Source organism: Pyrgilauda ruficollis, unplaced genomic scaffold (genome assembly GCF_017590135.1).
Source record: "Pyrgilauda ruficollis isolate IOZ18807 unplaced genomic scaffold, ASM1759013v1 scaffold116, whole genome shotgun sequence".
Classification (NCBI taxonomy): domain Eukaryota; kingdom Metazoa; phylum Chordata; class Aves; order Passeriformes; family Passeridae; genus Pyrgilauda; species Pyrgilauda ruficollis.
In genome coordinates this window covers 966,427-994,227 of record NW_024509877.1, presented here as the reverse complement: position 1 = coordinate 994,227, position 27,801 = coordinate 966,427, and the positions used below count along the sequence as shown (strand labels likewise).

Genomic DNA, 27,801 nt, shown 5'->3' with positions numbered 1-27,801 from the left:
ATTTATATGTATATGTGCTTGCTATCCAGAAAAAAAAAAAAAAAGAAAGAAAAAAAACACCAGCAAAAAAAGAAAACTCTTATAACTGCAAAAATAAAAAAAAAATTAACCTGAATAAACCAAACTGATGATTTTTATTTAAGTGACTGTGCATAGTAGCACAAAGTAATTACAGGTCCATTTCATACCATGATTCCTCTGTAGGAAACCCAGCCTGGCTCCTGGATAACCTAAGCTATCCAAGAACTAACAGTAACACAAACCTACATACTGCAGTTCATTATAAAATGAGAGGTGCTTAGTTTGAAATTTGTAGTCTCGTGCTAGTTTTTCAGTTACCTCTGGTTTAACGCCTTCAGGTGATCTGCTGGATGCTGGGTTATATGCCCAATTCCTCAAGGGAAGCAGTAAGCTGGAAATTCATCATGAGAACTACAAACTTGCTAGCATGACCAGTTTGCATTGGGTTCACAAATGAAAACCTGCAATTCCTTTATTTTTACCATTTTATATAAAATCACGCCAGGAACACAGAGTTCATGGTTTGTGCTTATGGCAAGCAAAGAGCCCCAGCTGAGGCTGTCCTCGACAAAGCCAGCTGACCACAGGAACTGTGCCAAGACAGGGACAAATGGCTGAGTGTTTGGATGCCACAGCTATCAGTCAACTGGAGCTCCAGGGGACTAATCAAGCACTAAGGAACTGTCACCAGCTGGAGTCCCCAGCAGAGAAAGCCACAGCTTCTACTTCCCACCTCCATGGCCTTGAGCACCAGTGTGCCAAGTGAGCATCCTCAGGAATGTCACACAGGAACCTGCACACACCACTCTGCATGTCCCACCTCAGTGTGCTGCATGCTCAGCGAGTCTGCAAGGAAACACTTAGTGAATCCCTAGCCTAAAAGGCACGGGAAGGAGAACAGGAGACAGGTGAGCAGCTGAATTGTTGGCTGCTCCATGACTTTGAATCCATAAGTGAGCTGTTTAAAGCTGTATTTTACATCAAGCCAGATTACTGGAATAGCTTATGGACCCCAGTGCAACATGTAGAAGCATATGAAAGAACCTGCAATGGCAACTGCTTTTGGGGAGGGGAGAGGGGCCACTGAAATCCCCAGCACAACCAGAAACCTCATGCTTCTAAGACAAGGGCTCTTAAGCCCTAGCAATCACCCTCCAGCCCTGAGCAACCAGAACCAGCCATTACATGCAAATCTCAGTTCCTGTTTGTAGCCTCAGGAAGAAGGCTGATTCAGAAATGAAACCAAACTTTAAAAAGACTATAAGACAATTTAATATAATCAACAAGTCAATACTTCAATATTTGTTTCCCTTTCGCTAAAATAAGCATGTTTTCCCTAAAAAAATCTAGGAAGTTGGGAGGTCTATTTTAAGCAAACAAACAAACCGCACTGAAAACACAGTTATTTTCACAGTTATAAAGTATAAAACAAACATGTGAAATTCTATCCCATAATGAAATCATGCAGTAGGCTTACAGGAGAAACAAATACAAGTACAGTTATGGAAAGAAGTTAATGTTTTCCAAGTACATTAAACACATTTCTGGACAAGTTTGGTTATGCATGCCTTCTCCTACAGTAATGCTGCAGTCAGGCAGAACAAAAACATGTTTTCCTCATCTTTTGTATTGAAGACTGATTTTTAAAAATACTTTTTTTCCATACCAGAATTTTATTTCTTTCTAACTGCTCAGAAATTGCTGCTAAAAAACTTAAGACTCCATTATCAATATAACTGCCATTAACTTCTTTTTTACCAATTAATTAAATCACGGGGAGATTTGCTGAGTACACACTCAAGGGCCTTCTACATATAATCCCACTGTGTACAACTGTTAATAGTTTTGTTGGGTTTGTAATTGTTTGAGGGTGGTTTTTTTTTTTTTTAAATAAATTATTTATTGCCTCCACTTCTTCTGGTCAATAGGGATAATTTACTCCTGTAAATGGGTACATTCATGGGTTTTTTTTTTTTGTAGAAGAAGACTACTGCACTAAGTTTTCTCACTTTATTACAGTCTTGACCAAAAATGGTGGCCTCTCAAAAATCATATATATTATAGAATCTGTGGGAATGTCATATACAAAAGGATAGTGCTTCCAACCCACTTTCATTGTCTGAGTGACCACCCCTGACAAGGAAGGGGAAAACAGTAGCACCAAAGACATGGCCAAGTCTTGTGTGTCCTTTCAATAACAGTTACATTTCATGGTTATCTGTTCCTTTACTTAAAAGGTACAAAATAAATGACACGGGAATGGAAAGAGGTATAACAAAGTAAAGGTGTCTTTGTGACAATGTATATCCCTAAGACAACTGATACAAATGATCTTCAGCATGCATCAGCCCATGTGGTTAAGAATTACTTACACACCTCAAAGCCCTATCTATCATCAGTGCATCTTAACAACGACTAAATTATTCAGCCAGATTTTCCAAACAGAAGAATTAGGCTTTAGTCACTATGGATGAAAGCCAGGTTCTGCTTCCACCTTCTGCAGAGGAAATGCTTCATCTTTTCTACATTCCCAATAAGAAACTAGATGCCTCCCTATTAATAAAAAATTCCACTCTTCTATTTTGCTTGGGAAAATCTCAAGAGGTACTGACCACAATACAAATTACTGGGCATTACTAAAGCAACAACCAAAGTAAAATATAAACTTCATTTTGAGCAGTGTGTGCAGGTCACCATTTTATCCTTATTTGTAGTTATTTCCTCACAAAGTTTTCCTGACATATGCATGTAAGTTATATAGAAAATAAATGTGGAAGCCAGAAGCAACATGATGAAACTTCACATCACTTGGGGAAAAAAAAAAAAATCTGAGCCAAAGCAATTAAACCATAAATATAGAACAAGCATGAAACCCTTAGATGATTAAGCCTTACAGCTTATGGTATAAAAATACCTTCAAACTGAGAAACAAAGAATAAAAGACTTGTTGCAGCATGGCCTTCCTTAGAACAGGAATAAAGGTTAATATCCATGCTGAAAGTTGGTGCATGTATGTAGATACACACACAACTTCCAAAGCAGTAGCTGCAAGTTATCAAACCACTGCTCTTTAAGAAAGGCAGCAATATCATTATAATAGAGACTCTTCACACCAAGGTTAAAATCAACATTAATAAAATTAAATATTTGGCTTTCTTAGATTTGTTTCCAGCGGCTGACACCTATGATATTTTCAAGCACAGCAAAATTATTTATCTGACATGTAAGCAATCAAAAGGTCTTGCAAAATATTCTAAAAATTATATCAAAAATTGCACTAATAAGGCTTAAATTATTGTAGTTATTGTCTTAGGTTTTCCAGGGAAAAAACCCTATAGGCAGAGATTCTTCACACAAAATTATACCATATATGCAAAAAACAGAGGCATTTTGAAGTTGTACCTCAAACAGGCATAACACATATTGCCAGCCCATAATATACCAGAACCAGTACAGAACAGAGGAGAGAAGACATGCTTCCACAGTAAAATATAATGATACCTCTTCTTCATTTAATAACCCTTAATGCTGGAGTTCACCCACAAATAATCCTTCAGGGTAGACCACATACAGTATGACACCTCTATTTGTTTATTCATAATGTACTTCAAAGCATTTTAGTTTCAATGAAGGCAGGTACAAGGAAGAAAGGCTCATTCTAAAAACAAAAACCAGACCACAAGTAATTGTGAATACTCTTTCCTCTTCTAACCAGCAGAGAATTGGAATTTTTATTTCACTTTTAAAAACCAGTAACTAAGTAAACTAGATTTGTTCCTATGTCTAGGAATCAGGTACCTACCTATCTACAATAGTCATTGCCTCTTACAAGAGAATCCAATAGGTGAATAAATTTTTAAAAAATCCCTACACAACTACAAGACATTAGATGCTTAATTAGTGCATAAAATTGTGCAATTAAGTGATTTGCAAGCCTTCCCTGCACTTCATTTAGCTTTTCGTTATAACACAACCCTGGTAAATCCATATTGCAAAGTGTTTTCAGGGGAGATCCAGCTATTTTAAACTCTGGATTCAGCAAGACCACGCATGAATGCCAAAGACAGACAGGAAGAGATGGACAGGAAAGGAAATATGCCTTTCAGTTCTAGCATTACACTGTACCCTGACTGACATGTCCCTGAGATCCCACTAAACCCATATCACACTGAAGGCAATGCCAGCAGTGTGAGCAGCTGCAGTATGTGGTGCAGAAAAGCCATGCACCACAGTAAGCCACCCATCCAGGCAGTTTTTCTGCTGCCTGGGACCTACATACACTCATGCAGCTGCACTGGGAACATAATTTCTGTTGGGGACCATCCTACAGTGGCAGAGTAAAAACACTAAGTGACCAAATTATCCTTAAGAAAGGGAACAGCCACATCAAACATTTGTTCTTATACATATATATATACTTATATATATATATATACTTATATACTTATACATATATATTCATTCCAATACAAGTTTTAGAGACAAAGATTTCATTTCAACTTTTCTGAGACCCTTTCTTTCTCTCCGCCCTCCCCTTTTGAAAAAGGTGTGCTTTACCTGCAAAGATTTCCAAAAAGATTTTTACCCAAAGAGTCGTAAAACATGCACAGCTTCAGGCATCCCAATCGTTCTTGCTGTTAAGACTGAAGAAGCAGAACAGGCTGCCATCACAGGGTAATAGAGATTATTCGACCAAAATAACCATACTCTTTACATAGTAATAGCCTTTACATGGGGGACTGGGGGTTACAAGGATTATCCCAGCCTTTCAGCAACATGTTCAGCAGCAAAGACTGCTTATCTGAAAACTTAATCTTGAAATCAGATAACCTAAAGGTAACTAAATTCTAGAAGAGCTTATTGGTGGAAAAAGAATACTGATCATAAATTTCAGTGTTGTTCAGATCTTGTGTTTTTAACATCCTTTATTCCATATTATGAGGTAAACATTTGCAAAGGATCAAACAAGATTGTATGAATAACTCCTCAAACTTCAAGGGTATACATCTGGTCATGCCAATTTCACAAATGTTCTTTTGCATACATACAATAAATCCATGCAGGTAAGTCATTGTAGGATCCAATGTGTCATTTCAAAGAGAATTATTGTTAGACCTGAGACATTATTGCTAGACCTGAGACACAGGATTAGCACAAGTAAAGAGATGGTATCTACTGCATGCAGAATGACTGAGAGCAGAAAAACTAGTGGGAAGAAAAAGCAAGAGACCTGCTCCCTACACTGCTAAAATACTGTGAAATGCAGGTGAGAACAAGACACGCTTATAATGCTTTCACATTTTTTTGCAGTTTTTAGTGCTCATGTCAGAGATCTTTATGATGTTTATTTTTAAAGTATAAAATAACACCTTCAGCCAGTGTGTTGAGGACAGTAACCAGCATGCTACTTCACTTCCTGCATGCTGCCAATCAAAGCGTTCAGGAACTCAATGACTTCCTCTATTGCCCACCTCAGCTTTAAGCTGAGAACAAAAGAACATCATCTCACCAAAAAATGCAAGGGCTACCACTACTTCATTTTCCAAATAAGGTCTTTGGGAGGTAACTAACAATGTTGCATGAGTTCAAAACAAAAACTGCAGAATGAAAGCCAAAGTTCACCTTCCCCAGCTTGGTAGTGCCTTACACTAACAACACTGAAGAGTGGAAGTGAACACTAAGTCAAAGTGAAAGCTGAGCACTGCAGTGTCCAGCTATCAACATTTCCCATAAATATATGAGTTTATATGGAATAAATAATTTATGCCTTCAAATTTTCAAAACGAAGTAAAGAAGCATTCACCACTGAAATTTATAAAGACAATCAACTAAAATATTCAGAAAACTTTGTTATCAAATTAATCACCATGTCAAAACTGAAATACAAAAAATACCTTGTATTCCATTAGCAATGAAGTGTATGTCAAGAAACTTTTGTATGACGCATAACATGAAACAAGAACCATCATATCAATTCTCCTGCCAAGTAAAGCTGTTATATTTAAGCAGAATTATAATCATCTGCATGACAGATTCAGGATGAGATGTAGAAAAATAACCAAAGCTTTAAGGATTAAAACATATTTCCAAAATATGTTTTTAGAGGGAAATTCTACTTTTTTACTATATCCACAGTATAAATCAAACAGTCTAGAAACTACCTGTTCTACTTCTGGTTTTAAAAACACCCTAAAGTAAAACTGGGATTATTCACACAAATCTCACACTATCCACTATGCTTCCAGGTTAATATAAATCTCTACCTCCTATAGGATAACATAAACAAATACATATAACTTTCACTTTTGAGAATGTTGCTGAGAGTGTCAGAAAAGCATCAAGTCTGCATATAATGCTCCCTGTGCGAGACACGCTCTTTTTTGATAGCAACTTTGAACTGTTTCCTCCACCTATGAGCTAAAAGACTACTGATCTACCTTGAAACATTTATTTGCCAATGCAGCACAATGATGGCTTACCAATGAAATAAAAAAAAAAAAAAAAAAAAAAAAAAAAAAGAGAGAATCACAAACTGCAGAAAATGCCTGTTATGAGTACAGGCATGTTTAAAAAAACCCCAAACACCAGCTTTCTAAAACAATCCTCTCCTCAAATCTCAAATACATGTCTAGAGTAATTTTTCCTGTGCATGTTAACCAGACAAATGAAATAGACCTTTTATAATTTATGCTTCCAATTAACACAGTATTTTTGCATGTCAAAGCTACAGTTATCAAAGATTTTAGTCTTTTCAGCAGGCCTGATGTCATTGTACTTCACAAAACAAAAGAAATTTAAGCTGTTTTTTAAGGAGCAGGTAAAGAGCAGATTGTACACAGAACAGAGTAGAGACTCAACACAAGGCTGTGATTCTAAATGTTTACATTCTATTTCTGATGTTGGCACTATTGACATTTGGTGAACTGGTCGCTTTCCTCCTCCCCAAATTTAACATGGACCAGCACAGAAATAATTGCTTTTCAAAAGCATACTTTTGAAAACTTTGAAAAAGCAGGGGTAGGTAACTGGACTGTGGATACACTTAAGAACTTGTTCTTCTACAGAAGGACTGAATGGCCCTTAAATCTGTCAGCTCAGAAAGATGCTGCTGGCAGTGGTGACTGCCATTTTTTGCCAAGGGGGAAAGAAGGAAAGAAAACACCTTAATCGTGGATGTGAGAGTATTAATGAGTACTAATGCCACAGAAAGCTAACTCAGCTTTCAAAGAGAACAGAAATTCCACACAAAAATCAGTGCTGGATTGTTAAGAAATAGCCTGAAATTACAGATGACTGAAGTTTCCTTCATGCGTGGGCACAGTTGAGAAGCAGATCAAGACCTGCCACTGTTACCTGGTGTTCTCCACTGTGGGCAATACTCAATCTGCTTCTCAACACAACAGAGGACTGTGTACCATTCAAGCTTGGGAAGAAAAAGTCTCATCACTAGCAACAAAAAACCCCAGACCATACTTTTTCCAAGAAATCATTTCAGATCTCAGAAGAAAGCCTACCTTGTAAACTGTGTTAATGAACAAAAAATTCTTCAGAATTATTATGAATTATCTTTATAAACCCAGACATTTATTTTGGAACTTAAAGCTTAAAACTTCACAGGACTATTTTCTATACATTCCTGTTTCATATATTTTATAACACACATTGTGATGCAAACTTTTGAAATATATTCCATTAAGCATGACAGAAAACTTCTGTTATAAAACCTGTGACTTCAAAAGGTCCTCAAAGGGATTTGAAACCCAGCACAGGCAATCTGCAGTTAACCACAGAATACTGTTGAAAAAGATTAAATGATAAAATAATCAAATGACAGCAATTCTTCCTTTAAAAGAAAAAGGAAGGACACAATATCAATCTGGAAATTTAAAGTTATGTTATGAAGGGAACTTCACGCTGTATGCACAGAAAAAAAGTATTTCTTTAAAGACTATAATTCTATAATGCAATTTATACTCCAGGACTGTTAAAATGATGAGTTCAGGAGATCCTCAAATCTCATAAAACCAGTCAAAGGAATTACACAAAGTTCTACCTCATGATCTTCAGGAAAGAATTTAAAAATGTGCTGCAAAATTCTTGCATCTTAGAATCAAAACCTAAACAACATGATAAAATTAAAACACCTCCTGATACTTTGATCACAATGTCTTGTTTTTACATATTCAGACTAATAAAACCGAAGATGTTCATGTAAGATGTTTATTTGCCCTGTGAGGGGACTAAGGGAGAAGAACACCTCCAGACAATTTACAACTTTTTACATGGGCATGTAGTGATAGGAAAAGGGGTAGGTAATGACTTGGGCTAAAAGAGGAGAAATTCAGTTTAGATATTAGGCAGAAAATCTTCACTGTGAGGATGGTGAGGGACCAGAATGAGTTGCCCACAGAAGCTCTGGATGCCCCACCCCTGGAAGTGTTCAAGACCAGGCAGCATAGAGCTTTGAGCAACATGGTCTAGTGGAAGGTATTCCCGCTCATGGTAGGGGATCTGGAACTAGGTGATCTTTAAGGCCCCTCCCAACCCAACCCATTATATTTGATTTGTAAGTCAAGAAGAAGAAGCAAACACACACTGTGGAAAGCCAGTCTAGGAATGTCTGCATTTTGTAAACAATCACCAGAGATGGCTGCCATTCTTTCCTCTCTTCATCTGCTCTTCCTCCCGCATTTATGACTAACAGAAATATTTGTATTTTAAGCTTACCAAAGCACACCTCTTTCTTCCCTTTTCAGTTTGTTTCACAGACTTCAAAACATCTAGTATCACAAGAATTTGTTATCAATAAGATCAAACTGTTTTCCAGGACCTGCAGTAGCACTGACTGCAGCTCTGTAGCTTTTGCACAAGTCCTCCTCCTCCTGCACAAAGAGAGTAGGCAAACAAAAAAAAGCAAGACTGCCACCCAAACTGCATAGACATTTTTCCAATTCCTGCACATGCTTGGACATCCTTAATTTAAAAGAAGAAAGCAATTCCTCCATACAGCGAAGAAAAAATAAAGTAAACATACTACAGAACATGTCCTAGCTTGCAAACAATTTGTGCTTTCTGGTTTTCCATCAATATTTAAACAGTGTATGTTTCAAACCAGCAAAATCTAAACATTTACATCTTTACATCCCTGTTAGAATATTTTTTTCACCACCCTACAAGATTAACACACACCCTGTGACCATAGTGCATCACACTAGAAGGAGACAGCTCCAAAAAGCATTCACCTAAAATAGATGCTCCTGCATCTTCCCTCCACTGCAAACCCAGTGGCAGCTATCTCTTGGTCATTTTCTTCCTTTCAACACATTAATAACTTCAGCCTCCAAAGAGCCAAAAAGTAACCTCCCAGTCAGGATTCAACACAGCTTTGGTGCCAAGCTCAGGCTGGACAGCCATGTCCCTGGCAGCACATGTCTCTAGACCAGGGAAGGCAGAGCATTCTTCCACCATCACAGGTTGGGATGAGTGTATTGGAGCAGCTTTTAGACAAATACCTGCTAAATCTTCTGCCATGAGGCCACCAAAGTAGAGTGAGCATGAGCCATGCAACCCAAACTGGAGTTTATGGGAGTAAAATGGAATGGATTAGAGTGAGATTTTGTAAAGGAGTCGGGTAAAGAACTGCTTGCTCTTGGGTGAAGTACTACTTTGGTTTTGTTGGGCAGCAGGGAAGGGGGGTTGTTTTAGGTTTTTTGGTGTTTTGTTGTTTCTTCTCAAATTCTCCTACTGACATAACACTGGCATAAGTAATTCAGCCCACTTAGGTGCTTTTTGTTCATTTTTAACACAGCGGTCCAGCAAATGGGCATTTATAAAAAAGCCTCCAGTTGTCATCTGAAGTAATGCAAGTCTCTCCAACCTTGTGCTTACAACGTTGTTAAAACTCCCATGCAAAGCCAAGACCACATAATTTAGAGAATTAAACCACCTCATTTTTGAGAATGCATCCCTATGTATCAAGTGCTGCTATTTTTCAAAATTTATAATTCAGAAGCTAGTTTGGTTTTTAAGTTTCAAATCATTCAGTGCACAAGACAATGCCAAACATTTTCAAGCAAACACACCAAATTTTGCCAAGTAGATCTGACATGCCCCAAGCCTTTCTATTTCAGTTTTTGTATTCCTGGCTGGCAGGTAGAATATTTATCTGCTTCCCACAAGCAATCTTAGCATGCTGTGGCAACCGATTACAGAGGAATGCAGGCACTAGGCCAGCATTGCTGGTTTATACTGAAACAGGAGCAAAAAAAGGAGAGCTCTGCTTACGGTCCTGAGATCCGGTATCTCTCCCAGTTTCCTCACTGCTCAGCACTTTTGCAATGCAGAAGTAATGGTCAATGCCTCCCCACAGGCAAATTCCTCAAAACCTAATGTAGAAGGGCTGGGAGAGGTAGAGGGGGTTGGCTACAGTATCTCATCAGGTTAGAGCCATGATCACAGAACAGCTGGAATGAGAAACAGGACAGAAGTCCACAACTACTAATGGTGTTTTGCCTTTGTATTTCTTTCATGACCCAGCAATACACCAGAAGTGCACTTGAAAGGACAGGCATCAAAACAAGGAGTACTAGAAAACACAGCACTGTATTTCTAGTTTTGCTAAAGACTAGCCAATTGACCAGAAATGAGCAGTACAGCAAATCAATGACAAACCAGCCTTTTTTCTTGGAAATAGCTGATCATCATGAAAGCTTTAAAGGAGAAATTAATTTGAAATGGGTTCTTCAATGTCATCAAGCTTATTTTACCTTAGCAACTGAATAAAACAGATTAGCAACTTGATTTTGAAAGCTATTAGCTAAATCTTTACATAGATCTCTAATATATAAGCTTATGCTGTAATCAGTAACAAAGGTAATGACCCCTATTCCAGACTGCCTACCCTAAATTACACCTAAATAAAAATACCCAGCTCAGTTTATTTAATCTTAATTGCTTTCCTGGTAGCTTGTCATGACCAAGTAAGTGGTCTGCTTGCCCACGAGAACTTTCCGAATGTGACATCAATATTTACACATGCTGAATGTTCTCAATTGCTACGTGATCTTTGGAATCAAAGTACAAATTCTGACCCACACCACATACACTTTCCTACTATTAATAAAACCTAGTATTTCACCCAAGCAAGTTTGTCCCTTGCAAAAATGGGGTGGGGATTCAGCTTCAGCATGCACTGCAAATTAACTGCCAGATCTAGCCAAAACTTGCAAGGTATGTAACCTTCAACCGGGTTAAATTCATGCAGCAGCATAGAGGCCCCCTCTTGAAGCAATATGACAAGAACAGAAATTCTTTCAAAGTAAGGGCAATTTGCAAGTATAGAAAGAATAATTGGCAGGACAGTTTTGCTGGGGACTGAATGAAATGACAAGCTGGCTGCCTACCCTGAACCAGCAAACACAAAGAAGCCAAAGTGAATCGCAGCAGCATGTTTGGAAGGGAGGTCTAAGAGATCTTCACAGCAGAGCTCTGGCTGGAAACACTTCAAAATCTCAAGGAAAAATCAAAAAGGGAATGCTTCCTGGTTTATTTCTTATCATATTCATGAAGAAAGAGCTCCCCTTTCTATAAATTTCAAAAGCATTATATCAGATGATGTTCAAATGTCAAAATAAATCAGGACTGATAAGACTAATTCAATCAGGAACTAGTGCAGGCTCTGAAGAATATAGGGGGTTTCAAGTAGAATAAGCAGAAGACCAGACATAAAAACATGTGCTGGATGAATAAAAGCATAATGGGATAGAACAAAGCAGATGGTAACACAGGTATGACAACCATGCAGAGGTTGGAAGAAGAAGAAATTAGATAAGATAGTGAAAGGGAATTACCTAGCATCTTTAAAAAAAATGAATGAAGTTTACTCCTGAAGAACTAGATCAGTGCCAGGCAACAAAGAAAAAAAATGCATTTAGGATTTGTACAAATTCCTTCTTCCACCATTGTAGGAGTGTGCCTCCTGATGACAGAGTGACTAAACTATCCTTTGTCCCCCAAAAAAGGAAAGAAGCCCAGAAGTTTCTCTCAATGATCAGGTGAAAAGCCACCTCACAGGACCTCAGAGACGTCACCAAAAACTTGAGGGCATCTAACTGGATAGAAGCCAAAAAGTCCCTTTTTCTGCCTGAACAATCAGGTAGAAAAAGAAGAGAACAAAGGAACTAGAGGCTTTTTTGAGGTGTTTTTACCAGGAGCAGATCTCTGCACCTAGCTCGGATTTTTCTGTTTGTTATTTTGCCTTTTATTAAACGTTTTTGTTTCTAACACTGCAGCAGAAGTCATCCTGCTTATTTTATGCCCCCAAAATAATAGCTGAGCTACCCTTGGGTGTATTATATATTCTTTTGAGCGCTTATAAGACCAGGCTCAAGAAAAAGAAATATAATACACCATAAAAAAGGAGAGAAGTTACTCTTTAACTGATTATTATGAAACAAAATATGGTGTTTGGGGCATTTATTCTGGTTTGGGGTTTTTTTGGGAGGTCATGGTTGCTTGGTTTTTAAAACGCCCATTGAAGTTTCAGTGTCTTTTGTGGGTTTCCCTTCATAAATATTAGATAGTATGATTTCATGCTGAGTCGGAAGTACTTCCTTAAAAGCACTTCTTCTTAGTCCCAGCCACTCTCAAGAAATGTTATCTCCACAGCTGGGTGAGGAGTCAGATGCATCTCATTCACCTATCTGGTATTCTCTTACTACTGAATTTGTCACCTTTTTCTCCAACATGACTCAAATTATTCATGTACAGACAGCTAACAGTGACCACATGCACACCTTAACCTCTGTGCCAGACATGCACTACTACACTTAAATATAGGTCTTAACATCTTGTTTTACAGATAAAGGTTTGATCTGCCACAGTATAAAATATTTTGCCATCATTCACTTTTAATGCTTTGAGACCAACTCCTCAGCTCCACCTTACTAATATCTCCAGAAGGAGAGGGAAATTAAAACCTCAGAAGAGCAAGGATGGCAACTCTTTCTGGTGGTATTACTACAACCATCATCACAGACTGTAATAATTACTTTCTCCTACCTCAAGCTTTCAGTATGCAACAGTTTAGCAAACTATCACCTTCTTATCTCCAAGATCCTTTTGCTCAATGATCAATATTAAGCCACGAAGGAAAAAAACTGGCAACATTATCAAAGATGCACAAAATTATACAAACACTGTAGCATACTAAGCTTGTAAAAAGAAATGTGCATTCGTACTCGTGTAGGTGGAATCAGAGGAATCATACTGTAATTTGCTTCAGAAAAAAACCCAAAACTGTTTTGATCAATTAATCAAACACTTGGAGAGCAGAAAGAGCAGAATATCAATGTAGTTGAAGTAAAATGAAATCCTTAGGAGGCTGTAGAACTTTTCCCTAAATTTAGAAGTTCAGCTACTACAAAGTGTTATCAAACCTACAAAATTCAGTGATACAACTGCCATTACAAATGCAGTAAAGAAAGGATTAAAAAAATGTAAAAATGCAGATTTAGATGGCTACTTTCCTCTGGTTTTCAGGCAGGCAAACCTCCGAAAGAGGCTTGGAAGCTGAGCTTGGAAGAGAAGCCTGGCTGTGCTGGGCCCTCTGCCAGCCCCAAAAGCGTGGCTGCAGGTCCCCAGCCCAGCACACCCTGCCCACTCTGCCGCGGTGACACCGCCCCACGCTGGGAACACGGAGGTCCAAGCTACTCATTAACCAGGGCCGGGCAGGAGGCTCCCAAAGCCCGCCCGGAGATGGGGGCGCTTCCAGAGCACCTGCGAGCCGAGCTGACGCAGCCGGCGCTCTCTCCCGGAACAAACTCCAGGGAAAGCCCGGAGTGGGCTCATGCTGACAGCAGGCGTCCAAAAGCATCCACTCCGCTCTTCTAGGACTAACCCGTTGGAAGATTTCTTCCCCTTTCCCTGCCCTGTCAAGGGGAGCTGTCACCTAAATTATAATATTTGTAATTGTGCAAACAGTAGTTAATTATAAATCTAGCTAGCCAGAGAAAGGTGACAGCACACCAGCGCCTGGAGCAGCGCTATTCAAACATGGTCTGTGATGGCTGCAATTATGCTAAGAATAAGAAGCTTCTACATCAAACATCTCTTCTGGAAAGCAAGCACAACACAAACGCCTTTCTGCCCACTTCAAGAGCAGGTCCTAAAGTGGTTAGGTGCCAGGAAAACAAAAAAAGTCGGGCTGATCTAAATGCAAAGAAAATAAAGATATCAAATAATTTAAACAAGCAACAAAGAATAAATCATTAGCAACACCAGGTAAAAAAAAATTACAAAGTTTTCATTTAGAGAAATGCTGACCTTGTAACTGTTTTTCTCCCTGCTTGAAATACTTTTACTTGCTTAATGAAAAGAAACAAAAAATTAAAAAAATAACCTGATGAGTCATTATAAAACATGCTTGTGAAGTAGATCCTTATATATCCTCCTCTTCTATTGCAAAGCTAAGCACTGGAAACAGTATTTAAAACTCGCTAAATATACTCAAATCAAATCATAACTAAACCAGGTAGTCCCTGCACCTAATTTTGCATGCAAATCAGTCACAGGTTAACATAAAAGGATTTGAATATTTAAGTATACTTTCCCATGAAGTAGCTTACAGGATTTTGTTATCTCCAGTAAGAGATCTTTAAGTTCCACTCTGAAAGCCAGGTCTAAATTTTTAGGTCTTCTGTAAAAATTTCACATAGTATATGCACAGACATCACCACAGAACTCAGGATTATTTCCTGAACCAGCAGACAGCAGAATTACTTTGGCAAAATTTGAAAGGCTAATTTGAAATGTCATACAGGGAATGCCAATAGATTACATTGACTTTGTAACAATTTCTACAACGAATTGCTGGGACAAAACCAAAAAGACTTACACCAAGAAGGCCAACCACTAGAGCTGGCCAATTTGGAAAACAGACAGACAGACAAATGTAAAAAAAAAAATAAAAATAAAAATCCACCAACAAAAAATGCCCAGAAAGTAACTATAAACAGGATATGCTTACTTCAAAGTGTTTTGAAACAAATATAGCTCCACCATTCTTAAGCTTGTCTTAACATGTTCAATTTGTTCTGCAACAAACATATCAATATATATGTTATTTTCATATATATACATACACAACATGCCATCAGTCATAAAATCTTCATTCAGGTATTCATCATTTACATATAACCAATAATAAAGGGGGTGGAAAGTATTTGCTACTAATAGTCAAATGCTTTCTGATTAGGTGTGAAATTAGGTTGTTAAACACTACTCAAGCGGCATGAGTGCATCAAGCAAGCTCCTTACAGGATGCAACCTCACTAAGAGCTCTTTCTGCTCTCATATAAGTAAAAATAACTGAGAATCAGAACTGTAACTATTTCTCTAATATAGAACAACAATGTGAATTCTTTTAGTAAGTTTATCATTGTATACTGGCAACAGTATTGCATTGGTGAACTTATTTCCCACATTTATTTTCAACAGAAAAAAATATCCTTTATTTTAACAAGATTATCCTTTCTTTTTAACAAGATTAATGTAATTTCCATTATGCTACCACAAATATTTTAGAAAAACATGGCTATATATGACCTAGGTCACAGAATCATAGAAAAATCTAGGTTGAAAGGGACCTCTGGAGATCATCTGATCTAACTGTTCTTGAAAGTAGGGCTTTAAAATAGATTTTCCAAGGTCCCATCAGGTCAAACCTTGAATAATTCCAGCAAGGAAGATTTCAATACTTCTCTACATAATCTATTCCCAGAGTTATATAGTTCTCAAAGCAAGTATTATTTTTTCCCCTTATACACAGGCATCTAATTAAAAAAAAAAAAAAAAAAGAAAAAAAAATAAACAAAAAATAAACATAATGCAAATAAAATCAGAATAATAGAATTTATTGTCTGCAGATTATTTATTTTGAGTAACTACAGGTTTATAATAGATGTAACTGGTAAAGTCCTATATTTATTAATAAATAACTTGGTAATATATTGGTGATCCCTCTTGGTGGGAACCTCTGGCACCATCCACTATCCTAAGAGAGCCAGACAGGCATTCCCAGATGCCTCTGAGCATGCACCTACCACTGCTCTCATCTCTTAGGGTTCCAAGCTGCCAGCTCTCGAAGCCTGAGCCCTTCCCCTCTTCTCCCAGCTCCCCGGCCTTTGTGAGTCCCACACATTCCTCCGTACTGCCAGTCCTGCCCAGCCATCAGAGGATGCAGAGAGCACAAGTGTAGGTAGTGACTGAACATAAATCAAGCAGCTGCTCACTCTCTGCCCGGTGGGCAGAGCGATTCAGACATCTGCAGCGCCTCTCAGAGAAGCCCCAGCCCTAGGCCAGGCAGTAACCTCTTGAAGTAGTTCACAGCTTGAGGTCTGTAAGACATTATACATATAAAATGTGTTGAAACCAAGAGGATCAAATATTACAGGTGCAGGGATGGACAACAGCACGCTTTTTAAACAGCAAAAATCAGGAGTGGAGTGTTTATTTCACCCAAGGTTGCTTGAGGTCACCTGACAGCACATCAGAGTTAAGCATATGAAGAAACACAAACCTGCACCTCATTTACTTCTCACACAACTGCCAAAAGGGATCTCAATGAATGGAAAAGGACATTAATAAAGCCAGGCTCCTCATGCTGTCTAACCTTATCTTCTGGCAAGAGCACATTTGCTGATTGCCTTGAAGTTGCCTCTAATCAATCCAGTAAAACAGGCTTTTTTTATTACCCATGTTAAAAGTTCAACTTTGCCTTATAACCTGCAGATGGTTGCAAAGCCAGTTTTTCTCCACACTTCCAGAAAAGAAAAGCAAATGTGCTTCAAGGAATGTTGTGAGCCGTCTCTAGGCAAGAGAGGCCATTTCACAGCTCTGTGTGCTGGCACGTGGCAGCTGAGGACCACTGATAGAAACAGGACTCCTGCAGTGCTGTGACCATCTACACAACGGAGGTCACACCTACAGCAACACTTTCTTCAGAGCTTCAACAACATTAGGCCTCCTATCTACTCTTGTAAAAAAAAAGTTATAAGAATAAGCATAGTATCTTGACCTTAGAAGTAATTTTGCTTGATTAAATAAACTAAGCCTTCTAGTCCCTGAAGGTGGACTACAAAAGGAGAGGGAAACTTTTACATGAGCACAGTGACAGGACAAGGGGGAGTGCCTTTAAACTAGGAGAGAGTAGATTCAGATTAGGTACAAAATTCTTTCCTGTGGGGGTCAAGGCCAGGTTGGATGGGGATTTAAGCAACCTATTCTAGTGGAAGGTGTCCTTGCACACAACACAGAGGATGGAACTTGATGATCTTTAAGGTCCCTTCCAACCCAAACCATTCAATGATCCTATGATGATAAGCAGTGGAGGAGACCGACCATGTTTGGTGGTTACATTAATGTGTTCATAAATGCCTGGGAACAGAAGGCAGAGGGACAAACATGGGCCAAAAAAATCTGCTTTTGCCTTTGGTAAATGAGGTGATGATAATAAACACGCAGTGCTGCACACTTGCAAGACTAAGCAACATGAGGATTTATTTCCTTCATACCCACTTAACACAGCTTGTAATTGTCTTTGGCAGCTTACTTAGACTCCCAAAAGAGAAACTTTAAGCCAGTTGTTTTATACCAGGAAAGATTTACTTCCTGGGTAATCAGTAAAAAAAAAAAAAGCAAAACCAAATAAGGATGACCGTAGTACCCAACACCACACTACTCCAAGTCAGCCCAAGGTAGTACGCACTGGTTAAGAGGTAACAGAAGTTGTAACTGATAACAGTAACAAAATCACTTGCTTCTGAGAGAACTTGGTGACAGAGCTAACTTTAGACACCAATACAACAGATTCTAGAGGCTTGCTTTTAAGACCACATTAATTAATCTCTGAAATTTGTATTTTCAGAGCATATTATCCTTCAAAACTTCTTTTAATAAAGGTTAGAGTCCTCCTTTATAAGCTAAAGCAAATGGGTAACACATCATGGGAAAGGTTGGTTTCCTGTACAAAACAATCACAACTCCTCTGCAACCCTTTTGCTCCAAGAAGAGAGAGGGTTGTTTTGAAGAAACTTTATTTATATTGTGTTTTCAGAATTAAGAAGTCAACACAAATAAAAAGAAGTTATTCTAGTGATACATTACCTTTACCAGAATCATAGAATCATTTAGGCTGGAAAAGATCTCTTGGATCACCAAGTCCAGCCATTAGCCTATCACTGACACCACTCATCCATGTCCCTAAGTGCCACATCTACATGCCTTTTAAATCTCCCCAGGGATGGTGACTCCACCACTTCCCTGGACAGCCCATTCCGAAGCTTGCTAATTCAATTGGTGAAGAAAATTTTCCTAATTCTGAATATGCCCAGCTTCATATTCTGCTGCATCACTGTTTGATTACCACAAGACTTTTGATGGCTCACAAATCAGATAAATTTGTTTAGAAACAAAGTATAGTTAGATGAATGACATTCACAGTAAAATCAAATGTCCTGCTATCTCAGGATTTAAAGCCAAGATATATTAACATGTAATAAACAGGGTCTACCAGTTTACCAGTGATTTTAAACAACTATGTAATTGTATTCTTCTGTTCATAGCGATAAGGAGAATTAACTGTGAGGCTGTAACCCTAAGCAATCTGCTCCAACAAAATGATGATGTTCCCAATTCATTCCAAGGAGATACTACCTGACACATGCAGAGCACAGGCGAGAAGCAGAATGCTGTCGGCCAGTTCAGGCTCTGTATCTGAACAGTAACAGGACACTGAACATGATACATCAGTTATTTTGTACCTTTGGTCAAAGGCACCACGTATCACACGAATGAATTGAAAGATTAAATATTATCTGAAAAATAATAAAGCACTATCTGTTCAAAAATGGTATAAGACAAAAAAAAAAAAAAACAAACCAAAAACCCTCTGTTCAAAAATGGTATAAGAAAAAAAAAAAAACCCTAAAACCACAAAACACACAACCCACAGCTTTTCCCCCTATCAAACACTGAAACACTTCCTAGTTAGCAAGAGCCACTGTGCTTCCCTTAATCCTGGAGCCTTATCAGCTGCCAAGTGCCAAATCACCAGCTTCCTTAAGATAGGTACCATCTCTCCAGATGTGCATTTACAATATGAATAGGAAGTACATTAACCAAAGCTGGAGAATAAACTTCAAAAACATTTAATTTAATGAATAGAAAGCTACAATTAGGATGGCTGCTTTACTACAAGAGTATTCTGAGGAGTTCTAAAATATGTCAGGGATTTTTGGTTTATTAGTTTCTAGTGCTCTCACAAAAATTTCCTCCACTTATTAAATTTTCTGGAAACTACTTCAAAGAAAAACTGTGTTGCTAAAGTCAAACAAATCTGAAAGAAAGAAGAAAGAAAAAACCTCCATCATGGCTGCAAATATAAAACCCTACACCTATGTGTAGTCTTGTTAAAAGCTGTTAATTTTATATACACAAAGTATAGTATCACAAGTATTTTCACAAACTAAGAGTTGCCTAACATTTGCACATCTGGATTTTCTCAGTGATACCTCAAATTGCCTGTACTTTTGGGTAAACCAGGAAGGATTGATTCCACCCCAAACTGTTTTCCACAATTCTAGGTTATAAACAAGTACAGGATTTTTATCACTGGCTTGCAACCTTCCATGAAACAGCCATCAAATGCTGCATACCTCTCCAAGCAGCCAATGCTGTCTTGTTCTACTACTGCATTTTTTAAATTGTTTTAATAAATACATGGAAAACTTAAGGTTTTTTTAACTAAGTAGTCATGCATGTCTAAATTCTTAGCAACATTTTCAGGCACCACACAAAGTAAACTACACTTACAAAATCATGCTGTGAAGATAGCAAGGTTTATGACCATTAAAACAGTAAGGTCTTTCCGTAAAAATATTCTCAAAAGACATGATCTCTTTTCAAACTAATTATTAATAGCATAATGCAAAAGACAATTTTTAGAGTGGCGTATGCTCTACCCAAAGTCAAGCTCACCAACGAGTTTCCATCAAGTGCAAATTGTGACATCTTTTCTAGGCATCAGAGAATGTCATAGATGGAAGTGGCAATGGGCAGAACAGATACTAAAATGGCAACCAGGTTTGCACTATTATTAATAGAAGGATTGTTCTAATAAACAATGGCACTGATTCACAGATGGAGAGCATTACGACTTAAATTTGAGTTAGGCATAGGAAAAGGTAGAAAGCTTTAAAGGTAAACAGCAGTAGCCCAGGCAATTGTATGTGAAAGAGGAAACTATCAGAGTTCAATAGTTTTATCCCCTTAAAGTCTTTTGATAATCAACACAATCCACTGACACACTGAACCCAAAAATAAGAAGCCAGGGACATCACAAAAGCTTGAACTATAATATGACTATGAACTTAATGCACCCAGTTGGCCAGGATGTTAGACAAATGTTTTTAAACAAGTTTCCAAAGTGTGTTAATAAATCTTTAGTGATATACAGACATATATATATATATGTATATATATGGCTAGAAGCATGTGCAAAATCCTACAACAACCTCTGAAACCCAGTAAGGACAGCTTGTGCTCACTAGGTTGTTCAAAGACGCCTTTCTTTCCTACAGTAAACAAGGACTCACATATTCTGAAAGAACAACCTGAAGATAAGACAAGCTGTACTTTAACATGTGCTAGCTGATCTTCAACTTGACCAAAGTACAGTCTGCCTTAACTACAGGCTCTTAATGTGCTAGTTAGAATATCAGCAACACAGTCAAGAAGATAGCTTCTTCCAAACCACCAGCATTGAAAGCATGGCAAAAACCACCAAAACTTGTGTGTCCTTAACTTCAGGTACACATTCACATTTGCCTCAATCAAAAGCTGTGCCTCTATCTACACCATTATAGTTCTACAAGCACAGTGCTTCCCCATCTATGTAAGAATATCCAAAAAAAAAAAAAACCCAAATCACAAAAATTCTGAAAAGCATTTAGACTGACACAGATGTAGAAACAGAAACAGAATGCTACCGTACATACATGGAATAAAAACCTTAAGTTTAAAAGAAAAAACCACCAAAACTGAGTGAAACTGCAGAGAACAGGCCTCTGCATACTTGGGCCAATCCCTGGGGAACACCCCATGTTGAACAAGAGGATCCATAGTCACAGAACTGTAGGCAAACAACACAAAAACAACACTACAGTAGGAAATCCCACATGTATACAAGTCACAGCTCAGGCTCCCAGCTTTGATTCATAAAATGCGTCATTCCAGAGAGCGTAACTGTATCACATAACTTGCTAGGGAAATAGCCATGGTTACTCATCACAGCTTGGTGTTATGAACCACTGGCTTTCCATAACACTGCACACACCAGATTGAAATCTCTCTGGGGGTGGAGGGAGAGGATAGCAGGAAATCAATGAACAAGATGTCAAATCATAACTACTTTCATACTTCAAAGTGCAAATAAAACAACATTTGACTCAGTAGTGAAATACTTCAGCTCACAGCTGCTCCTTCTCTAGAACTATTTTTTAAAGTTTTACTCAGGCTAAGAAAAGAAAAACGTCTGCTTCAAAATAAATAATAAATTACTTGAAAAGAAAATGGGCTTTATGTATCTTGCTATATAAAAACTTAAAAGGTAGCTTTCCTTTGTGCATATGCAGTTTAATTTGACCTTTAAACCATATTGTTGAGGCACAAGCCTTGCTTAGGACTACTGGCACCTCTCAGAATCACCAGAATTAGAGCTACCACCAAAACACTGCCACTGTATTTGCCAGCTACGAAGTCTGAAGCATTTTATGATTTCACACAAATTTTACCATTGCTTCTCCTTCAGAAAATATAACAGTGAAGCATATTTTGTATTGTCCACCTTAACATCAGAAATTAAATATTTTAGTTTGTTTGAAAGGTTATGTGAACTGAAAGAAAGAGTACACAATTAGTTTTACATTACATTGCAATAGAAGAACAGAGTTGGAATCGCTTTCTGTACACCCATTTTTCTTCTTCTAGCAGAGAACTTAAAAACACACTGATTTTATTTTCATCTGGCATTATTACAAACCTCTTGAACTCCTTGTAAAACTTTACCTTTCACTAAGATAACACACATGTACAGGTTTGAATTGAGGACTGGCTTTTGCTTCACTTTTTGTGAATTTCTATGAGCAACACCACTTAGTATTAGTGGGAGAGTTCCAAAAAGAAAAGTAGTGACTGAACCTGTGGCTGGTAAGTTACTACCTTAGTAACACAGTATTGATTGAGAATAATTACATAACCAATTTCAGAGTGCACCAGCCATCAGCTTGAATTAGTAAGATAAAAGCTGGCTGTTGACAAAGATGATAGAGCAGGTAGCTGTGACAAGGGTTACTACCTTGCCTCTTGAAACATACTGAATTGGTCAATACAAGCAAGCATGCAACTAGCTTGGCTGTACTTCAGCTTTGTGATGAAGGGAAAGGAATACATTTCATTTTTGGCAAAACACCTTTTAGAAAGCCCAAAACTCCTCCTGCCAAAAAAGTGATTAAGATCACTTATCTTGAAGAGTTCCTCTCAAATCCAAATTCTGAAAACCACAGTTTCCTCAGAAGTGTTTTTAGACATAATTCAAAGCTTAGGACACTTTCTCCCCCCTCGCCTAACATATGCTGCTGTGCTTGTATCAAACATAAACTTGCCAAGAGAGGGAACTGATGAAATTACAGCCAATATGACAGATTAACATATGCCATGGCATGCACAAGCTTCACTGCTTCTGGGATTTCTGTTTTATTTGTAAAACTGCATTATCTATCTAATGTTCTGTAATCTTCATATTGAAGAGACATTTGCAGAAGTTTAACAGAGGGAACTTAGTCAGAGAGATCCATCAGACAAGACCACTCCCAATGATTTTCATTTCAAACAAAGGCCATTAGGATAATGTGCTGGTTCAGACTTAGGGACCTAGAGCCTGCAGAGAGCCATCACATCCCTTATGCAGTGATATGCTCTCCTGTTAAATCAGTGCTGACAGTTCTTGGACAGAAGAACTGCATTTCTTAAAAGGAGAAGTATTGTTATTGGACGGAGACACATGCTGAGAAGGGACAGTAAGACAATGTGAGACAAGAAGGCTCTCAAACCACAGAAGTGTGACAGACAAAGCCAGAGGAACTCTAAGACCAGTGAAGAGGCAGATACAGTTCTGCTCATATTTTTTTCAACTTTTTTTCTGGAAACTGATTAAAAAATACCTCACATCTTCCAGAGGAGTACCAGATGGATAATCTGTATTCCAAATGTATGCCCAGAGCCCATATTTTGGGATATCTTTAACTTGTAAGCCAAGAGCACATGAGACTCACCAGGTGAACAACAGTACAGCAGTGCACCAAGAACCTACAAGGTTTTCAAGTCTCTCTTGATTCCTCTTGACCCAGAAGACAGGAACCCTTTGTTACCATTACTCATGTGTAATCTTTGGAAATCTAAACCAAAATCTAGCAGACAGGCATGACCAGACTTCAGCATGGACCAGATTTCAGCACAACTCAAGCAATCAAATTATGTACTAAGTATCAGTGTTTTCTGCAGGGAGAAGGCTCTTCAAGATTGTGAATGCACTTTGACAAAAGGAAGAAAAATAAAGACAAAAAAAAAGCTTTATAAAGCAAGCTATTAGACAATGTTTTCTATAGTATCTGATTTCGTAGCATTTCATGAATGCCAGGATACAAAAAGAAGAAAGAGAAGGAACACAAAGTCCCACAGTGGGCACGTGACTGAGTTTCATATTACAATGCTAATAATAGAAATTAGAGCTACTCAGTGAGGTTCAGTGCATGCTGATTGAAGGCAATGGTATCGTAGGGTATAGGGAGATTAGATCAATTATGTCAAGGTATGTCAGGATGAAACTTGCAGCACATCTGTTACTCCACTCCAACCACTTGTGTGCCTGCTCTTTCTCCTTAGTAGACACCTCGACAGAAGAATAATTTACCTCCCATAAATTCCCATTTGTCGTGAGGAAAGCCCACATACACCTTCTGACTTCTAGGCTTCGAGAACAGGAAAACACTACAGGTCATGAAAAGCATCCAACTCCAAGACAAAACTGCAGGCAGAGCATTTCTTTTTGATACTGATGCTTCCCTTGCCTGGATTAAGTTGCCTAAAATCTGTCTCTCTCTTAAGAGACAACCCCAGTTCAGAGTTACTTGATTGATTCCTATTCAAGTGAACCATCCTATGCTCCATCCCAAGGTATGGGATGCTTCCATCAGGGGCTAAAATGCCAGAGCTATGGCTTCTCATCAGTGTTGTGCCAAATCTCCTTTGCTGACTAACATCAGGCACTCAACACCACGGAACAAAATGTACACTGCACTGCTACACATAGGTAGCCAGAAGAGAAACCAATGCTACAAACACAAGGAGGAAGCAAAATAAATATTTTTTGCTTAATATACTCAAAGCTGTAGTTTTGGGAAAACAACTGAAAAATGTTGCACTCTCATTTTCCTGTGTGAACTTTCCAGCAGATGAGCACACAGTGCTGCCTCTGACAGAAATCAGTTCTCAAGTTCGCAGTTATGAAACTTAGGGAATGTGTTTCTCAGTCAAAAAACAAACAAACAAACAAAACAAAAAAAAAAAAAAACCAAACCCAACAACTAAAACCAAACCCACACCACAAGGGTTCTATAAAACTTGCAATTAACATTTACCACATTTAAAACAATGAGACTGATAACTGTGGTAAACATCACCACTAAACTACATTTTACTTTTAACTGGTAGAGTTTTAATGAACAAATACCCCTATGCATAGATGCCAACATGGCAAATATTATTTGTGAATGAAGTGACAAAACAGAAGAACTGCTCACTGCACTGGTATTTAGTTCACCTTGGAGAATCTAACATCAATGGCTTCTGTGCACAAGACTTTTGGTGCTGTACCCATGTAAGGTTACTCCTCCGGTGTCTATGTAAAGCTATCATATACCCATCAGTGCAAAAGTAGGTCACAGCTTAGAAAACTCTGCACAACTGTCTCTGCTAGAACACTGACTACTAGAAAAACAGTCCACCCAAGATCTTTAGAAATCAGCTGATATTTTAGACTCCTGGATTGGATGAAAACATTATTTATCACATGGTAAGTCATGAACATATTCAAGAAGATGATGATACCACCACTAGCTTTTTTGTTACTACTTTTTTGTTGCTTCTGTGTAGCGCTTTAAGCAAATTACACCAATAATAAAAAATGATGAACTGAGAAGCAGCCATGGAGCTTTGCAATTTAATAGCACATCACTTAGCTACAGCTTTATCAACATCTTACTTTCTACTAAAAGTATTTTGGAAGCATGAAGGTAAAGAGCTAAGTATTGTCAAGTACAACATGTCACTGTGATATTACCCAAATTTATGTCCTAAAATAATGAACTGTCCCAGTCTTAGAATATGCAAAAAGTTGATATGGGAACATTAGAAATGCTTATTAAGTCAGAGAGATGACATGTGTTAAGAGTTCTTCCAGGAATCCACTGCCAGCAATATTAGAGTGTTTAATGAAACAAAATTAATCTTATCATCACAAGTTGGTCCTTCAAATGAGCTGTTCTGATAAGTGTAGTTAGAACTATGTGGAGTATTACATTTTTTCTTATGAACTAGAAAACAAAAATGTATTTAGGTATTCGTCACCAATTTATCAAGATATTTTTGCCACAGGACAATGCCAGAGAACGTCACCATCATAAAAATTTAGCATTTGTATTGCATTGGTGAGCAAGCCTTTCTAGATATAGTAACTGAGGAGACTCTTCTTCCCCACAGTTCTGTTTGCTGGCTGTTTCCCTTATAATCAAACCCACTTAGGTAATAGGGACAAACGTGCTTCTTGTACAACTAGTTTCAGAAAAAATTCGTTTAAGAAAAAGTAAAGTGCTAAGTAAGCAGTCTACACATCTACATTCACTTTTTATAAATAATCTTTCAACGCAATGCTGTGCAAAATTAATACTTCAGTAATAGAGGTATTTCTACTATAAAGACTGTGATTAACCGACTGGCAGTACCAATATTTAATAGCATTAAAGAACTAACTTGTTCTGCTTTCTGTTACATAGGTATTAGAGCAGTAGCAATTTGTGACAGGCTGAAGAGTGCCACAAGGGAAGCAACCATCATAGCACGGAAGCCAAAAACATCCCAACTGTATCTATGAAAGAGAGGAAAGCAAAGGGTAACAGAAGGAGAAACTGACTAATTACTTCAGATAAGTTCATTCAAGAGAGGAAACAAGAAGTGCTGCAAGATGAATGAGAATTTTATATTACAAGAAGCATCCCATTTTACTGCTTTTGCATCTGTTCCATAACACCAGTGAGGCAAACAGTTGTCACACTTGACATATATGGATATATTATATATATATATCTTAGATATATTACAGATATACTGGATTTTTTTTTTTATCTCCACAGGGCAAGTCAGCACCCAAAACGCTGAAAAGTTACCACAGTGGAGCCCCGGCAGCCTTTGTGGTGGGGCAGCTGCTGCTCAGCAGCCTGTGGTACTGCATCTCCGGGCTTTGGGCTCCGATCCCTCGGCAGAGCCATCGGGGCAGGGCCACGGGCAGGGCCGCTCTGCGCCCGCAGCGCTCCTCTGTCTCCTCAACACGCCCCAGGCACCCGGGGCTCGACAGTACTCTCAAGTCGGGTGCTCTGCCAACGATTTGGGGGGAACACAGAAGAAGCCAAACTCTCCCTGTATTAACCGGCAGCAAAGGCGAGAGCAGGGGAGCCCGGGGACGGGACGGGACCTTCCCCGTGCCCTCCCCCGCGCCCGGCGCAAACACACAAGGCGCGGAGCGGAACAGAAAACGGAGGGACAACGCGGAGCGGAGCAGGGCCGTCCCCCGAGGGCACGGCACGGCTCGGCGGGCGACGGGCTGACACCCAGCCCGGCACGGCCGCGCACCTTCCCGCTCGCTTTCCCCCGCGCCAGCCGCCGGGAGCAGCGCTCGCCCCCGCGCTCCCGGCGGACGGCCAAGCACCGGCGCGGGGCCAGCCGCCCGCCCGGGCACTCCGCCGCCCCGCCGAGGTGCAGGAGGAGGAGGAGGGAGGCACGGAGGCGGCCTCGGCGGCACCGCCGCCCCCGCCTCCCGAAGGCGCCCCGACGGCGCCAACTTTCCCCGCGCCCCGCGCCGCTCCCGCCGCCTCGCCCGGTACCTGCCGTGCCGCCGCCGCCGCCGCCCCGCTGCCCCAGGGGGCGCAGAAGGCCGTCGCGGCCGCCGCCACCGTGCGGACCGAGGAGAGCAGGTGCGGAGCGCGGGACCGCGGAGCCGATCCCAACCCCGCTCCCGCCGCCAGCTCCGGCTCCTGCGCCTGGGCTGGGCGGGCGCGGCGCGGCGGGGCGGGGCGGGGCGCTGAGGGGAGCCCGCCGGTCCCGGGCGCTGCTCTCCGCCTCGGCTCCGCTCGGAACCCTTCGGCGCTTTCCGCCGTTTCCACAGGGGAACCGGAGCGGGGTCACCGCGGATGGCGGGGCTGGAGCTGTTCCCTCGCCTCCCTTCCCGCTCCGCAGCAGCCCTGGCGGGGACTGTCCCGCCGCCACCTGTTCCCGCACGGCCGCGGTGGCTGCGGTCCCGCCCGGGTCCCTCCCTGGCCACAGCTCCTCCCGGGCCGGCTCCAGAGGCTGACACGAGCTTGGCACACCGCCGGCTGCGGACCCTGCCGGGGACGA

The 27,801-nt window shown here is 39.7% G+C and overlaps 1 protein-coding gene across 1 annotated transcript in view; it reads right to left on the bottom strand.

Annotated features, from left to right (window-relative positions):
* Nucleotides 1-27,412, bottom strand: part of PTPN3 (protein tyrosine phosphatase non-receptor type 3) — a 117,052-nt gene extending 89,640 nt beyond the window's left edge. The window contains exon 1 of the mRNA XM_041483168.1: nucleotides 27,291-27,412. The gene's annotated coding sequence lies outside the window, so the exon portion shown is untranslated. The remainder of the gene's footprint in view (nucleotides 1-27,290) is intronic.
* Between the last annotated feature and the right edge of the window lie 389 nt (nucleotides 27,413-27,801).